The following is a 19625-nucleotide window of genomic DNA, read 5'->3' as shown; positions in this document are numbered from 1 at the left end:
CGTGTCACTCAGGTGTTTCGATCGATAGTGGTGGTGCAGCTGCACAGCAACACCTAACTGCAGAGGAGCTAATATAGCTCTTGGTCTGGCTGCTTGCATCAAACACTGGCCAATCGATGCTATTTTGGTTTCATTGTCCTTTCCGGCAAAAAGTGTGGCACAGAATAGTTTAAGGCTAGGTGGAATGTACTGAAGGGATTCCTGAACGGTCAACTCGCTGGGTGAAGGATATGTATCACTTCCAGATTGTAGTTTGGATTTTATGTCGCTTTTGATCAGTCGAGCTGCGGTTTCTATGATTCTATGTTTTTCCTTTTCTTCATCATACTCTCGTGGCAAATCACGATATGCCCGTAGAATGTGATTGGCAGTTTCTCGAAGTGTAATGAAGTCGTTTTTTTCCACTGTCACTAGAAATTATAATTTTGTCACCGAAGTACTCCATTAGTTGACGCTTCATGTGCCGTCTGTCATATGCAATGTGATCAGTCCCTTCAAGAAATGTGCCCATTTTTGTAACAAGTTCTCCAACAGTTAGTTGCTCATCATCGTGCTCTTCCAAATAACGACAGATGCGCTGAAATGCACGGATTCTCTCATGATTTGTAGGTCGGCCAGCCCGGAACTGTTTTTGACGCTGACTGATTATCGGTGCAGTATTGTTGAGGAATTGCTTTACCTGTTCGAAAGTTGATACTACATGATCTGTGATAGACACAATCAGCTGCATGAAGATCAGATGAGAAGTACTGAATTCGACCTCGGACAGTTTGTGACCAGTTATTGTTTCGTTCATTGCACAATTTAAAATGCTGTGTGGCAATGCTTGTGTTTTCACTCGCACATTTTCTGATTTCAACACGTGACGGTCATCAAATAAGACAGGCGTTCCGCAAAACAGGCAGTCACTGTTGCTGTTGAAGGACCCATCCGACGAGCGAGTAACTCGTTTTTGAATCGGCGATGACGTTTTTCTTTTCAGGGCAATCGCAATATCTTTCTTATCAACGTAACGTTTGCGACAAGAGACATGAACCACCATACCTGCAGCGGCGAGAATGTTACTACCGCGAGCCTAACTGGCAATGTTCACTCCTTCAGCTCCCTTTTCTTGAAGTGTGATGAGGTTATCGTCAGGATCTTTTACACAACGATTTTTAAGGTTGCCAGAGCTCAAGAATGGTAAAAGTGTAGATTTTCCCATTTTTTTCAAGGTTTCTTCTTCTTCTTTTTCTACAGGTTGGGCACAGGGGGCACAAACGATTCGTCGTTGGTAAGGGGGTTCCATAAGCTTTCCAATGCGGTATGCTCCATGTCTGTGACAATTAGGGAGAATGCTAGATCTAAGAAACATAAGTTAGACCACTGTAAAAAGTATACAGAGTGACCCTCTTTGGTCCGCGGTTCCGAATTTTTATCTCCCTTACTGTTGAACCAACGTCCTTCATTTTTTAATGTTATTGTTACCAATATCTGGTCTACGCGTGGGAATTTTTCTGAAGGCGTATGAGGACGTACAGTGTTGCAAGAGTCCAAGAAATATCAATTTAGAAGAGAAAAAACAAAAAATCAACTTTCTTCTTCTTCTTTTTCTAGGGGTTGAGCATGATGGATACAAAAGTCACTTCGTTGGAATTTGTTGTCTATGAGCGTTTCAACGAGGTATCATTCATGTCTCTGTGTCAATTAAGAGGACTACTAGAGCCGCCAACGTAAAGGTCTACGATTTTTTCGAAAAACCATGGTCCGCCATTTTGAAACCCGTTTTTGGAGGTGTTCCCGTGGTCCGATTTTGTCGGATTTTTGATATTTTCATCAGGTGGGGTACCTAAACAAAATACAGGTGTAAAACTAAAGGTTGCAATTTTGCCCAGGTTGAGGGTAAAATTGCTCTAGATTTCCTGGACTAATGTTTAAATTTGATCTTCACAAGTTCTTAGTAGATAAATGTTACTACTCGGTAAATGAGTTTTTTGAAGACAATAAGACAATGTATATATATTGTTAATTCAGTTATGAATGTGTAAGTTTATAAAAGTCATAGTTATGTATGTATTACTCTATTTGTAAGTTTTTTATAGCATGCATTTAATTATTTTCTAATTTTGACAACTGTATGCGTACTCGAGAATACTTTCATTTGTATGCAAAACAGGCAAATAAATAAATAAATAAATAAATAAGTACTATCTATTATATGGTTTATGTACTTCGTTTCCAGAATGTTAACAGGTAAGCTTAATCATATCTCAAATGTTCTGACATTATGTAGATCTGGCAGAAAAACCTTACGATTTTCGAATTCGAAATGTGATTGGACTGATTATTTCACGTATGATCCCTTATGAACTATAATTCAGTGTTTTGCTTACAACAACTTGCTATGAAACATACTACTTTTTTATTTTATTTTATTTTTTTATTTATTTTTGAAAATTACACTTTTTAGGTCACTCCCTCAATATTCTCTGGAGTTCAAACGATGCACACTTTTCCTAAAGGTCTCTTCTTCACGGCGCAAGGTTTTCCAAAATTTATTAACCTACAACAAAATTGTGTTATGGCTTTAAGCACTGTCATTCCGATGAATCAGTGTTCCTTTTTAGTGGGTGACCGGGGAGGAGGAATTTTTTAATACACATCACACTTCGAAATTTGTCCGCTTTAGAAGATTGTTAAAGCCTAGGATTAAAATATGTGTACTTTCCAGAAAACTCATCTCAAGAGTAAACTACCCCTTGTAGATATTTACATAGAAGTGATTTAGGCAACATTATAAGAATAATAAGGAAATATTTATTCACGAAATATGACCAAAATCCCAAAATTACTCGCTCCGTTTTCTCAGAAAGGAGTTTGAGAAGAAACTCATCACCAAGAGTAAATCTATGCCTTGGGAGTTTTCTTTCGTTAGGATAATTTACACAATATTATAGAGTTACTAATGAAATATTTATTTATGAACAAAATGGCATGACTTGTTATTGAGAAAATCATTCCAAAAGAAAGAAAGAAAAAATAAAAGATTCGCTCAAGAATAAATTACTCTTCGTAGTTTTTTCAGCACAAAAGAGTTATATGCCATATTCTTAGGTTCGTAATGAAATATTTATTTATGAAATATGAACCAAACTTCCATTATATATATATATATATATAAAGAAAATCGTCCCAAAACACCACTAAGCCCTTGTAGAGTTTTCAACACAAATGGTTTATGTTGTATTGTCAGGTTACTAATGAAATATTTATTTATGAAGTATGGAGAAAATTGTCAGAGTCATTTTTTGAGAAAATGATCTTAAAAAACATCCCCAACAATAAATGACCTCTCATACAGTTTTTCAGAATAAATGAGTTATACGAGTACCATATTTTCATGTTAATAATGACATATTTATTTATGAAATATGAAGACGTTTTTTCAGAAAATTGTCCAAATAAACTCATCCTGAAGAATAAATTACCTTTAGTAGATTTTCTCACAAATGAGTCATACGATATTATCAGATTATTAATGAAATATGAACAAAATTGCCTGAGTTGTTTTTGAGAAAATGGTCCGAAAAGAACTAACCATCAATAATAAACTACCCCTCGTACATTCTTTTTCATGATAAATGAATTATGCCATACTGTCAAGTTATTAATGAAATATTTATTTATGAAATAAGAACAAAATTGCCTGTCTTTTTTTTTAACCACCCGGCAAAAAACTTACCCCCAAGAACAACTCGATTTTTCTCAAAGAAATGACTTATAGCACAAGATGAGGTTGTTTCTGGAAAATTGATTCATATAATAAAAACAAACTCTTTAGAAATCAAAATGAAATGAAATCTTTAATTTTTACGTCCCACGATTATGCCGGTTAGGCTACAGGAGACGGTGATGATGAGAAATAAATGAAATGGTGGAACGGAAAAAGTGGGAAGAAACGGGAGAACCCCGGGAAAATCCACGAGCACGGTGTTTGTTCACCACAAAGTCCACACAGCGTGAGCTGGGATCGAACCAGGAACTCCAAACACCAGAGGTGAACGCTCTACCACTGAGCCACCGCGAAACTCGTTAGAGCCGTTTTTGAGAAAATTGCGATCTTTCATTTTTACGTATAAGCAAACTACTATTATTTTTAGCGGTAGGAAGAAAATTCGAAAAAAAAGAAAAAAACTTTGGAAGATCACATAGAAACCTTAAGTTTATATTTTAGTTGAGATATGTTGAACGCATGGCCTCTAAGTGAGTATACATCAGGACGAACAGATGTCGAAAAATCACTTTTTCGGTATCTATGGGCCATAAAACGTGTAAATCCGTTGAAATCGAGAATTCGATTTTTTTGACGATCACCAAACTTTCTCCTCTCCTTTCGTTGCTCGAAATTAAAAATGTAATTTTCAAAAAGATAGATGCGGTATGTTCCATAACTAATTGTTGTAAGCAAAACATTGAGTTAAGATTATACGTGAAATAATCAGTCTGGTCACAATTTTGGTTAGAAAACCGTCAGATTCTTTTGCTTAATCATGTAGGGTTGCCAGACGTCCCAGTTTTCCGGGACAGACCCGGTTTTCAATGAAAGAATTAAAACGCCTGTTTGTCCTGGCTTTCGGGACACAGGTTTGTCCTGGTTTTCGTTCTTCAGATTAAAAAAATTCAATATGGAAGAACTTGCATGTCTCACCTAACAACAGAAGATTTTCGGAAGATTTATGTAGCTAATTAATTTTACTAAACAAACAATGAGTTTGAAAATCACTCTTTCGTCCTATAGGTTGTTGAGCTTCCAGAGGTGAAGAAAAGGATTTTAAAAAATATTCAAGAGGGGCATATGTTATCGGAAACATTTCTTTAATATCACTTTCGATAGAAAAGAATTTTTTTTTTTTCGGTGACGGGCTTTAAAGAGATTTATTTTTTGTTTATCGTTCTGAATTTAGTGTAAATGTACTTTTCCTTGGTAAATGCTAAATATGTATATTTTTTTAGGGTATCGTTTCTGATTCATGTGATGACGGAACAAAGAAAAAAATATCTCTTTAATCATAAATGGAATGATATGTCGTAATTGGTGCAGTATTTACTATCTGTTAAACACAACAAATTGAAATTCGGAATGAGGGACACCAGCAGCTCTTCTTATGTTACCTTTTCACATTGTTTATACATTCTTTGTGGTGCTTCATTTGTGTTAATTGTATATAGAATGAACTGGAAAATTGTGAGTAGTAACCTGGCAAAGACAAGCAATTAATTGATTCTGATCAGATGAGTAGGAATTCTGACCTTATATATAGAATGAGATTGGTGTCTCGGTTTTTCGTTTACAAAATTTGTCAACCCTATGATCATGTATAATGAAAACCACAAGATTAAAACAGGAGTTTGTATTTATGTACACAAATAATCTGTAATGAAGGTAAGAGTTCCTTTGAAAATTTCGGCACTGCTAAATATTTAGACGCGTTCCTGAGTTTAAGCTAATACTTATAACCATACATTACTTTAGTTATTTCCATAAACTGTGTCGAATGCCCAGGAAAAATGAAAGCATCTAGGCTCTGTTGGTAGCTTATAAAGGTTTCCAGTTTCTATTGGCGCCATCTACTGAAATTTAGGAAATGGCTCGAAAATGGCGGATGGATACGGAGAATTGGCGGATGAGAGGCGGTACCTATCACAGTACATGTTTACAGACACCTAAAATCCTCGAAGGACGTGAGCAATGGTAGTATATAGACCATATTTAAGCATGGGCCATGATCTGGAAGGTGGAGGGAGGGGTAAATTTCTTCGGATCATTTTTCTTTCATTTTCCAGTTCTGAAAATTACAAAAAATTGAAGCAAATAAAAGCAACATTTTCTAATGGTCTATAGTGGCAAAAATGTTAAATATGTTCTTGGTAGTATGTAAGAAACTAATGTGCCTAACGAACTCCCGGATGGTGCCATCTTAATCATAAAAAGAATTTGACTTGTATCCAGGAATAAAAAAATTCCTCCAAACTGTTTCGATGCCCTTTGGCATCTTCTTTCAAGGTCTTCAACTGCTAGCTAAGCTGATAGCTGTCTACCTTTTTTTTTTAGAAACCCATTTTGAGAGAAATGTGTTAAACATGGCCTCTTGTATAAACTCGATAGGCGTTTTACTTTCTTGAAGGTTAAAATATACAAAGGACAGTCAAAAAATTCCCGGACTTTTATTGTAGTTCTTTATAACCACAATATAAGTACGCATTTACTTTATCACCATCAAAATATGCACTTTCGGATCACATACACACATTTCTTCCACCGCTCCTGTGATTGTTGGAAACATCGACGAAAGGCCTCTCTTGGTATCTTCCGAAGTTCAGCTGACGCGTTATGGGGCGTTTACACTTAGTCGATTTGCGTTCGATTCAGTTGAATTGACGTCACTTTCAACTTAATCGACCGTGTAAATGGTTTTCAACTTAATCGCTTGTTGATCAAAGGCGACTAATCGACTGGCAACTGAATTGAAAGACGTTCTATTTTCTGTGGTCGATTCGATCACATTGCCTAGCGAATACGACTAGATTGCCTAATGTAAACCCCAGATTCCAAAACATTTTCAGGGGAAAGGATAAGTGTCCGGCATGCGGTTATTCTTATTTTACATTAAATTACTTTTATAATTATATGAGAAAAATGAATGTTTATGGAATACAAAAATACTCTTTACAGAAATATTGCTACTAGAGGAACAGCACTAGATTTATTCATCAAATGAATTTAAAAATCACAACTGCTGATCTACGTAATACAATTAAAAATATTAAAATGCTTCGAAAAGGTCAGGTGCAGGTGTGGAAGATATACCTCAACAAAAGATAGCTTGGTTCATGAAGTCGATCGCTTTTTGCGCTAGATTATATAAGCTCCATTAGAACGTACAGGTCTACTTTTGCCGCACCACTAGAAAGAATTGTTGAAAAGTTATAAATCTTTCACTAATATCCTTCTTATTATAACCTAAAAAGTTTCCACCTGGCACCATGAAAATACCTCACTTGGCATAGATAAAATCCAAAGGGGCCACAAGAAGTAATTGCTGAAAAATTACAATTCTTTTACGATTTGCGTATAAATACGGCTTCCGGGTGCGTAGAATAAAATATACAGTTAAGAAACGCAAACCAACCTTTGCTAGGTGGCCATTGAAAGAAAAATACTATTTAATGGAGTCAGATAGGACGAAGCTAGTGGATCCGCGTAGTAGCGCGGGGGGGGGGGAGTCCGAAGAGACCAGGAGCGCCAGCGATGATAGTTGTGCGCGCAATCGAAGGTAGTGGGAAAAAGTTGATTTTGGCAATGATACGAGTTTCAATAGCACTTGTTATGGTTTCATACTAGTAAGGCTGCACTTGTAAACATAAAATAAAGGTCCTGTACACTGTGCAGAAATATGCCACAGGTGGAAAATAGCATTTAATAGAGCCATCTTTCATACGCACTCACTTATTTTATCCATCGTAAAGCACTTGTAATTATTTTACACTAGTAACCTTACACTTGTAAACCTAAAATATAGGTGTATTACTTTGTATTTAATTGTGATATCTGCAGGAATTTGCTCCTTATAAACATTTTTTTTTCATGCAAAGTATTGAATTTTGTCTGTAAGTCTTCCAAAATAGAATGCACCAAAACAAAACCTGCACCCGTTAGTAACGTGGTAAGTGTTATGATTTGACCTGTTAAAAATAATCTATTATTTTGTGCTAAGCAAAGGTTTTGCTGCTCCTAGTCTGTGCGCTTTAAATACCATTCTTGCTTTACCTTCAGTGTGAGCGGTCCCGGGTTCGATTCCCGGTGGGGGCACTCAATCGAAAAACTATAAAAAACTTTTTAATGCGAACCATCCTGAATGAGGTTTCCTTATTCACACTAGGCAAACTAACTAACATAGATCCTAGGCCTCTTCCTTCCTTCCTCAATTCTTTCTTTCTACCCTTTCAGTGTGCTCGCCGAGGGACGTTATCCCTCAAAAACGTGACGGGCTAACATGCCCTTGGATGCCGAAAGCCCAGAAATCTAAATTCTCGCTTTTAGTAGCTACTTAACACAAGTTGGTTAGTGCTTTTTGTAGCTATTTACTGTTAGCTTTTATGGCACTTCTCTATACTTGTACCGATAAGAGCTAAGTCTTTTTAAAGTAAATCTGCATCCAGTAATGCAAGTCCGCCCTTCTGCAAGAGTAAAACTGCCGTTGAAAGACATGGATACATTACTAATAAGACTCCAACTGAGCAAAACAGTATATATATTTTAAAATTATATGTTTGTGTTATAGTTTCGGCTATGTAACATAGCCTTCCTCATTATAATGGATACTTAGATAATATAGATAATGGTTACATTATGATTCTAAGTATGTGTACCTAAACTGGGACTGCAGGGTTTCCACTTACTAATGACTATCCTACTAAAGAACTTTTCAATTTTACGAGATTGAATTGAATTGAATTGAATTGAAAAAGGCTTTATTCAAGCGGGCGAGGTTCAGCATATTGCTGCTCTACCACCTAACCCTTGTCAAGGAAGTACATTGTTATACAAAAAACATACAATCAATTGAGTACAAAAGATACGGTTACATACAAGAAAAATACAGGTATACAATAAGATGATAAAAAAAAGAAAAAAAAGTGGTACTTTTAACAAAACACACACACACGCACAAGTACGACAAGTGAAGAAAGAAAAAAAAAGCATACAAATACAAACATAAAAACAAACACATACCAATCAATAACATAGAGAAAAAATAAGCTATGCTTGTAATTCACAATGCAGGGAGGAGGGTGATGAAATATTTTTACAATGCATGATTATTTAATAAAGAATATGTACAAAGTCAAGTCTGATTTCATTTACGTGGTTCAAGTGATAGAATACAAATCATGGGTACCTGAACTTAAATTTTGTTGGCTGAGTAAATAAATTTTTAACATTTTCTTGAAAGAATTAAATGTGTTAGCTTCTTTTACTACATTTGGTAGAGCATTCCATGACCTTGGTGCTAATACTGAGAATGCCGCAGTGGTTTGCTTGAGTCTATGGTGTGGAATATCAAACGTATTTCTTTTTCGTGTTAAGTGAGTGTGAATAATTGACCTAGCAGTGAGTTTCTTGTGTAAATACGCGGGACGTGTTGTTTTAAGAATTTTATAAATGAGAGAGCAATAATGCAAATGTCGTCTTCTGGACATTGTCAGCATGCTATTGCTGTTCAGAATAGGCAAAATATGATCGAATTTTCGTATGTTGTAACAGAAGCGGATGCATGAATTTTGTACCTTTTGGATCAGAATGGCATTGCTTTTTGTTAGAAGCGGGCCATACACAACATCACAATAATCAAACAAAGACAGTATCAGCGTTTGTGTCAGGAGTAGCTTGGTATCTTTGGACAGACAGTCTTGTATTTTGTACAAGTTTCTTAGTATTCCTAGAGCTTTTGAACACTGAGTAGAGACGTGGTTATTCATAGAAAGTTTATCATCAATTTGTACTCCAAGACTTTTTACACAAGGTGAATAGCTAATGTTTGAGTCCATTATTTGTAATTCTAATTTGTCCGGAGCAATTTTATTAAGTTGATTAGCGGAACCTAGAACAGTATAAGTACATTTTAAGGGATTAATAATAAGACCGTTATCAATACACCAGTCACTGATAGCCTTAAGATCTTGATTAAGGAGTCGAACAACTTGTGGCAAGTCCTGAGGCAAGGCTTTTATAAACAATTGAGTGTCGTCTGCGTAACAGTACATCTTTGAATGCTGTACAACAGATACCAAATCTGCAGTGTATAAGGTGAACAAAACTGGCCCTAAAATTGAGCCTTGTGGAACACCTCTATCAAGTACAGCAGCTTCAGAAATTTTATAATGAGAGGAACTCCGTAAAGTAACTTGCTGTTTTCTCTTATGTAGATAAGATTCGAACCATTTTATGGTATTTACTGAAAAGTTATAGTATTTCATTTTAGCTAAGAGAACACCATGCTGTACAAGGTCAAATGCCTTTGAGAGGTCTAATAAAACTAGTATGACCACATTTTTGTCATTTAGTGCATGAAGCACATGATCTTTAATACCTAACAAAGCAGTAGAAGTGCTGTGAAATTTACGAAACCCAGATTGTTCGCATGGAAGTATGCCAGAGCTATCAATATATGAAATCATTTGCTGAAGCACTAACTTTTCAATTACCTTTGAAAGAACTGGCAATATACTTATTGGCCGAAGGTCACTAGTTGATTTAATACAAGGCTTCTTTGGTAATGGAAGAATTTTAGCTAGTTTCCAGGGATCAGGGAATTTACCATTCGATAAGGAGTAGTTCACAATATTAGTTAAGGGAGATGTGATAACAGGTAAAGCTATTTTAAGCATATGTGGGGTTATTTCATCAAAGCCCGCTGCATTGGATTTAATGTTAACAATTGCTCTTCTAACTTCATGTTCATGAACAGGTCTTAACATGAAAGGAGTTCCACAAGCAGTGTGTTTCAGTGAACTGTACCGATTTATTTGTTTATCAAATGTATCGTCACTTGTTACTGAGATGTCGGAAACCTTAGCAAAATGACGATTTATGACATCAGGACAATTTAGTTCTTCAGGGAGGTTCAACGATGAACTTTTCCCACCTATTCCCAAATTACGTAACGTACGCCAAGTGTCTTTATTGTTTTTAGCGTTATTTACACGAAAGGAATAATACGCAATCTTTTCTTGTCGAATAACTGCCGTAGTAAAATTACGAAGCTCTTTGTACTCATCCCAGTGTTGCTTCAACTTAGTGCGTTTGAACTTGCGGAGCGCACGGTCGCGTATTTTCATTAGCAGCTTCGTATTACTAGATACATAAGGCAATTTGCTATTCGAAACTTTAGCTGTTTTTATTGGCGCGTGCTGATCAAACAGATGTTTTAAAGAAGTCTGAAGAAAATTAACTTTAGCATTTATAGATTCCTGAGATTCAATTTGTTTCCAGTTCAAGGCTTCAGCATTTTGTAGAAACGCGTCGTGATTAAATATATTAAAATTGCGATAACGAATAATATCAAATGACTTTCTTGGCGGTTTTTTAATGTTTAAGGTAGCATGTGTCACCCAGTGATCGGATGATCCAATGGGTGGACTAACGCCACTTGATGTTATCATGTCAATTTTATCGGTAATAATGAGATCGAGTAATGATTCACCGAACTCTGTTATTCTGGTTGGTTCTTTAATGAGTTGGACAAAACCAAACATATCCAGGATACGGTTCAAATATTTTGTTTCGGCTTTGTCAAGACAGAGCTGATCACAATTAAGGTCACCTAGTATATAAAGACAATCAACTTGTGGATATACATGTGTAATCAGATCCTCAAGAATAGACAGTTTGGTGTAGGGGATATTTGGTGGTCTATACATTGATACGATACCTATGCGTAGCGAATTTATTTTCACCATTACCGTAAGGCATTCTACTTGATCTGTGTTAGGTATTTCAAACAGTTTTACATCCAAATTTTCAAGATAATACATTAAAATTCCTCCAGCATGATGTTCTCTGTCTTGCCGAAGAATGGAGTAGCCAGGTATATTAATGAGCCTTGTATCAGTTGAATTGTCAAGCCACGTTTCACTAACTATAAAAATAGCACACTGTGATTCTAACATTAATAAACGTATTTCATCTATTTTAGGTAAAATGGAACGAACATTAGCATGCATAATTAAAAATTGAGACTGTTGTCCTGACGTAGACTCAAACCTTTCCTGAAAAGTTTTGTCTATACTAGTATTTAAATATTCCCTTGTACCATGCCAGTGGTCATGAATGCTCCCTTGTACTATGTCTACGTTACTCATAATTATTGTTAAACACTTTTCTTACAATACAACTACAATATAGCGATAATGTACCAACTAGTAAACTCTTTAAAGTTAGAGTCGTACCCACCTTTGTCTCAGGCTTTGAAAAACAGCAATATAAATCTGATCCATCATCTCCATAGAGAGTAAGTAACCTACGTTTTGCAAGAACAGAAATTTCTCTACAAGTACACCCCTGAATATTGACATATACAATGTTAATGTTAATTAAAAAATCATATAATTTTTCATTATTTAATGATTTTTTAATACATTGTATAGTGCAAGTTTATAATAGACCATTATAAAAATGGAAATTTTATGGTAAAAAAGAATTGGCTATAGATGAAAGTAGATTAATATGATATTGATTTCCACTGGTGGAACATTTTTGCAAAATGAAGGTAAGCAGCATTTTATGTTAACAAGTGGTATACTGCGGTTATGATGAGTGACTCCATATGAAAGACGACTGCGTAATATATTAATTTCACCAGCGGAGTCTTTCTCTATAATATAGGAAAGTATATTTATGTTTACAAGTTTAGAGTTATTACTGTGGAACCATGACAAGTCATAATCCTACACAAAGATTCTCCACTGAAAATTCTTTCATCAAAGTACACGTATACTATGCTTCTAAATACTGTTTTCTTAATATAAATTTCCTTATCTAACATAATTTTCTTTTCTTTTTTCTTGTCTCTGCTATTTAATTTCGTCCCTTAATTCGTCTGCTATAACACCGCAAATTGTACCAATTACTTTTTGGTTGGACATCTTTAAAATTACCAGTCGATTTCGAATCGACCAGAGGAGAGCGAGTCAACAAGAAGCATTCAATTTCGGTTGAAACAATTGAACACATCCATCGATCTGATTCGGCCTAGTTGCTTCGATTTAGTCGCAAATGCAACGAGTCGATTTAGCCGTGCGACTAAATCGACCAAGTGTAAACGCCCCATAAGTTTTGATGTCTTGTACGGTGACGAAACGGGTACTAATGCTGTTTTCCTTAAAGCATTGTCACCATAAACTGACTTTAAGGCTATTAAAGTAGGTATCTGAAGCAGGTTTTCCCAATTTGTATAAAAACTTGATGTTAGCGCGTTGCTCAAACTGCAACAACGTACCAACTGAACACCGTATACTCCTCCGTTTAGGTACACCACTCGTAAACTGACTGTTATGACCTATTTACACTTGTCATATTCATAATTAAGGATCCTAATGACTGTACTGTTCAAGATTCATTTTGATTGTATTACAAGTGCCAAGACTACATCATCATTCCGGGAACATTTTGACTTCTCCTCGTATTTTCCCTGTTTGATATAATGTTAGTGCAGTCTTCTTACCTAATATATAACATAAAATCTTTCTGTCGAGGTAGAAATGAGGAACGTTATCACAGAAAAGAAAACCGGTGAAAAAAAATAAGTGTCAGTAGTTTGCAGAAAATAACTTCCTTGACGATTTGCTATTCAAAAGTGTAATAAAGTGAAACCCTTATCTTTTGAATCAGTTTTCTTAAATAAATCATTATAACATTCCATCTGTTATCCAAACTTCCTTTGTCTAAATTCAAAGTGGCTCTGGTAAATCCTACAAGAATTTTACATTACTAGTATAACTGGCCTAAATTGTCATCCAGTCTGAACAAGGTTGTGACAAAAATTGAATTTCAGATTAACTGCAAATCGCTCATAATTACAGAGAAACATTTTTCGGATTTAAAAAAAATATTTTGTGGACAACACTGTACATGTTGGTATTTACCAGGCCATTGGTCAATGTGATAGTTCTCACATTGGAATGACAGAAAGGAATGTAGGAACTAGAATAAAAGAATATATAGGATCATAAAAGAACATAACCCAAAAGTTCAGGATCCTGCGGTTTCTGGCTTATTAAGACATCTAGGTATAATCAAACATAACTTAAAGCAAATCGAAGTTATTTAAAAAAAAAAAAAGTTATCACCAGTAGAAATAAATATTTTCGAGTCATATTACATTAAAACAAAATACCAAGGTCAAATTTAGACGAAGAAAACCTCAATAATAACTGTGAGATTTAATTATAAACAGCTTCATTCAAAAACGTAATCCTTTGTGACTTCAAACTGTATAAGGTTCGATTTTTTTTTCCAGATTTGTACATAGGCAAATTTGGTTATTTTTATTCCTGGGCACGAAGTAAAGAATAAGATTATGAAGGAGAAGAAGAAGAAAGCAAGTAAACTGAAGTGAAACAAAGTATTCAATTGTTATCTACAAAAGACGGTTCATAATAAAGATCACTATAATGCGACATAAGAGTTGTACCAAGAAGATATTAATATTGGCGTATATCTATAAATTAAAAAGATCTGATTTAGGAAAGGTAATATTTGTGTTAGTGCACTTTACACGTACTTTTATGGAGAAAACAAAAGATTTGTTGAGCACCCACGACCGACATTATATTTTTATTATTATTATTATTATTAATACATTACTACGTTAAAAATTTCAATAGTGTTACAGATTATTTATTTTACTGATTTAGGTGGACATTAGGTAATAAAATAAAGCAATTTTTGTGTTGGTTTAGGTGCACATTAGGTAATAAAATGAAGCAATTTTTGCGTGTGCCAATTAGGATTGTTTTGTTTAAAACAAATGATTAAAACTTGTTTTAAATAATTGATTTTGTTTAAAACAAATTTTGTATAGTTTTAAACATTTTGTTTTAAACACCTATATTTTTTAAGACTTGTTTTAAACATATGTTTATTTTTATTTTATTTTATTTTTGTAAAAAAAAAAATACCAGAGAAAGAAAATTGTCAAAAGTACTTCCCATTCAGAAGACTACTTTCTTCTCATGTGAATGTTTTTATTTCTCGTGGCTACAACAGGCCAATGTGGTAATGCACAATTTATTTTGTCTCTCTTTTCCTCTTATTTTTAACGTATATTGTATTGTTTAAATGCTTCTCAGTTAACTTGCGAGAAAGTGTAGTAATCGAAGGTTGGATTACTTGCAGAACTGATATTAAAAAATAAATAAAATAATTATCATGGAAACAAATTTTTGTGTTATATTCTGAAAAGAAACAAAGGATTCTTTGCTAAATTGCGGTTCTGAAATTAAAATATCACAAGCATTCGTTGATACAGTACATGTTGGTTCTCAGTCTCCGTACAACTTGGAATCGTTTAACGTGTATTTTACGGGAAGAAAGAAAGGACATCATTTAGGACAAATTTATTAAAGTAACTCAAACTCCATCAGATAAGAAAATGACCATATGACCTCGTTGCAAAACGTTTACGAAAGAAATGGTTGGTGAAGAATCATTATGAAAAATGTAATGCTGTGAAAAAACTGGAAATCCAAATAAATCGTAAACGTGTTGATCCGAAAATTGCTTCTGATGATTCTGACTTCAGTGATGTGGTTGAGATGCAAATGGAAACTTCAGGCAAGAATTCTGTATCAACAACATCTTTTGCATTATATTATGAAAATTTTATTTTGTCCCTCTTCCCCACCTGAGTTCTAAATTTTCTCATAAACTTTACACTTTGGCATAGCTTGCATGAAGGGACCAGGCGAGAAAGGGCAAGGTATGGCAGTTGCCCGCGTAACGAACTATTAAAGCGGGATACTTATTGTAACATCAGTGCAGAACGTCAGTGTCTGGGACAATTTGATCTCAATTTGTTCGTCTGTATGTATGTATGCGCCACGCTACAGGGCGCAAAATTAAATTTTGAGGGTAGGAACACGAGACGTCGGAATTTGCTGCATAGATTCTGACTGCGATCCAACGTAAAATTTCAAAATTAGTGGTTCGGATCCCACTTTAAACAAAAAGCCCTGTCTCATATAACCTTGCTACTGATGCAAGACTAATCAATAAAACTAAACAAATTTTAAGTGTTTCGAACAAACTTGGGTTGCAGGATAATTTGGCTCCAACTCAATTTTATAAAATATTTTTAAATGTGGGGCATTCAGAGCACAAGGGATCCAAGTCCATTTTTAGAAAGGTTCACTTTTGCTCACCAAACGTAGTATTTTCGTAGGTAAGGGTACGAAATAAATGAAACAAAAATTACGTGAAAGGGTGTGGACTAGAGTTTCATAGGACAACCGTTAAAGGCGTTGATGGAATGGGGAAGGAGAGATAATTTCCCCCTCCTTGCTCATAAATTTAAGATATTAACATTATATTGTGTACACTGCAGTGTGGGAATGATTACCAAGTCAAGCTTCAAAGGTCATAGTCAATGACGCATAATTACGTTAAATAAATGCAGGGTGTGTTCAAAAGAATACACCGAGGGAAAACGTCATATTTTCACAACCACGAATCTAAAATAAAAGAAAGAAAAAATACATGACAAGATGCAATCTAGAATTTTATATAATTGCCGCTAGAGAGGGGGGTTCGTTTGGAAGTAATCCGCCCCTTACCATGAATTACAGATTTTGGGGGCAATAATGCAGATTTAGAAACCTTTTGGTGAGCAAAGTCCAATATATATATAAATTGAAGTCCTTACACCGAATAAATGCAGATTTTGATCAGTTACAATGCATTTCCATTGGCCGTAAGGGGCTATAGGCCTAAATTGCTCTCTTGCATATTTTTTTGGTCCAAGGATCCCAAAGGTGGCTCTACTTTCGAGTTTCGGGTCTGCTTAAAATTCTGGAAATTTGGCCTAAGCAACTTTCCAGTTTTAATCATTTGTATGTTCTCCGTATTTATTCGGTATAAGGACTTCAAGCTTGTTCTGTTGGACTTTGCTTATCAAAAGATTTCTAAAACTGCCTTATTGCCCCCAAAATCTGAAATCCAGAGTGGGATGGGGGCGGTCACCCTCCTGTCCCACTGACGTACCTGTCTACGGCTGTCATATGAAATTATCCCACGCCCTTTCGCATGGTTTTAATTAGATTTGTTTTGAACTCTTGATTGCGAAGATCTTATGTTTTGAAATAGAATTCATTTGCTAAGCAAAACTGAACTTTATTAAAAATGGATTTAGATCCATTGTGCTCTGAACGCCCCGAATATTACCTTTCTTCAATAAATTATTGACTCAAAAAACAACCAATTACATAAACTTGCAGAAAATATTCTGAAGTTAGCACATGAAATGTGCTTCAAACATTACTTTTTGAAAATTTGTCATTTTAAAATAATTTTATTAGCATCAGTGTTCTGAAATAGTGATCAAATTTTGGATAGAAACCTCACCCACCTCCACGAAACGCGAGCTTAGCTCCTAAAAGCATAACTAGAAAACTTTCAGAAGAGGTAACTCCGAAATGACTTGCTTTAGAGCTAAAATTACCGCACAACCGTATTTCTGGCAAAATTCTAGCCTTAAAACATGTAACATGTTTCGCTTTGCATTTGAAATTTCGAATACTATCAAAGATGTCCGGCATGATGCTTGATAGCACCATCTGATGTGTCAGACCACTTCCAAGTTTCACCATTCTCCCTCAACCCGTTCTCAACACACAAGGATGGTGAGGACTTTTGTTTTGCCGTTATATTGATAGATTGTGTGAAATCTTTATAGAAGGTAGAGTTTAAAATCTACCTTAAAAGCTTATTATAACCAAGAAAATACTTATGAGAGTCACTGGAAAGAGGATGCAATAAAAGGGGGTCGTGATATGAAATAAACTGATGAATTAGGAATCCACACTGAAATATTCTGTACCCAACACAGTGTAGTCTTAACGAGAATAAAATAAATGAAAAGATCGGTGGCAAGAGCATGAAAGTCTTAATAAATACGTTATTACACGATTTTGAAATAAGTTTAAAATCGTGTTTTAAACTCTTCAAAATGTTTAAAACTTTGTGTGTGTGTGTGTGTGTTTTAAAACATGTTTAAAACATTTTGAACACCTTTTTTATGTTTTAAACACGTTTTGTTCTTTTTTTTAAAATGCACTTCTTCCAACTCTAGTACCAATGCATATCATAATGAAAAAGAAAATAAGGGAAACGTAATGAATTGTGAAAGATAGAAAAGACGAAGGAGGTAAAAAGAAAAGTATAAAGAAATAACGGGTAGAAAAGAAGAAATAAAAATATGAGGAAACAGCAATTAACTCTGCACATTTACAAAGGGCACTAGGAAAGTTTTGCAATAGTACAGAACGGATCATCACAGGACCGTTTTGTAACTTGGCGTGTGTTTAGACATGTGCAAATCTGCACTAGAAGTTCTAGTCATTGTCTCAGTGTCAGTTGATTTTCAGCTGTGTTAATAAAAAAAGGTGGAGATGTCCTCGTGGTCAAAAATTGAATACTGGGCAATTTTATGCTACTATTTTGCACGTGGTTTAAGTGTTGATCAGTGTTTAGAGGAAATGAATCCTGTGCTTGGAGAGAATTGTTCTTATCGTACAACGATATTTAGGTGGTACCGAGAGTTTCAAAAAGGAAATTTCAGCCTTGAGAACGCTCCAAGATCAGGTCGACCATTTTCATCTGTGACTAAACAAAACATTGCTGCTTAAGGAAAATGCTTGAGACAGATGGATGGGTTACATACCATCAAATAGAGGTATGCTTGGGCATTAATGCACCAGCAGTTCGTGTTATTCTCAGCGATCGCCTTCAAGTTTGAAAGCTTTGTACCTCTTGGGTAGCACATGACTTGACCGACAAGCAGATGGCATACCATGATTCATGGTGCCCTGAAATATTGAAACAATTTAAAAATGGATAATCTTCCTCTGTGAACAGTATTGTGGCAGGTGACGAAGCTTGGCTCTATTTCTATGACGTCCCGACCAAGGCTCAAAACAAAGTGTGGGTGTTCGAAGATGAGGAGACCCCCGTAGCTGTTCGAAAGTACACATCAGTGAAGAGGAGAATGGTGGCGGTATTTTTAGTATGCGAGGAATTGTCTAGCGAGTTGTCTTAAAAAAACAGAAGACAGTTATAGGAAAGTGGTATACCGAGGAATGCCTGCCAAAAGTGCTTACAGCTCTCAAACAGTTGCGCCTAATTCAATGATGGACACATGGTTTCTTCACCACGTTAATGCTCTAGCGCACCGTTCAAAAGTTTGCTCAGAGTATTTGGCCAGCATTGGACTAAAATTGTTAGAGCACCCTCCGTACAGTCCAGATCTCGCTCCTTGTAACTTCGCACTGTTCCCCCATATGAAGACCAGACTGAAAAGAACGCGTTTTACAAGCGATGACGTCCTACTAAGGGCTCGTTACGATGACTGTGCCCAGATCTCTACTGAAAGATAGCAGAGTTTCTTCGACGCTGTTTCGAAGAATGGAAAAATGTGTAACGTGTGATGGAAAGTACTTTGAAAAAGTAAACGAAATAAGATCGTATTGCAAAACTTTCCTACTGCCCTGTAGTTATAAAAGAAATACCTCTTTTAATAATAATTTGCCAGGAGGTAATGAACCTAAAATGGAAGCACATACCTCGTTGAATTGCTATGCTGATATGTTGTATAAGAAAAGCCTAGATACTCGATTGTGATTAGTAACCTGTGACTAAAAAGCTCGATTGTGACTAGTAACCTGTGACTAAAAATCTCGATTGTGACTAGCAACATGTGACTAAAAAGCTCGATTGTGACTAGTAACCTGTGACTAAAAAGCTCGATTGTGACTAGTAATATGTGACTAAAAGCTCGATTGTGACTAGTAACCTGTGACTAAAAAGCTCGATT

The sequence above is a fragment of the Thermobia domestica genome, chromosome 7 (genome assembly GCF_964235325.1).
Source record: "Thermobia domestica chromosome 7, izTheDome1.hap1.1, whole genome shotgun sequence".
Classification (NCBI taxonomy): domain Eukaryota; kingdom Metazoa; phylum Arthropoda; class Insecta; order Zygentoma; family Lepismatidae; genus Thermobia; species Thermobia domestica.
The sequence above is the reverse complement of the archived record's forward strand: the minus strand, read 5'-3'. Positions refer to the sequence as shown.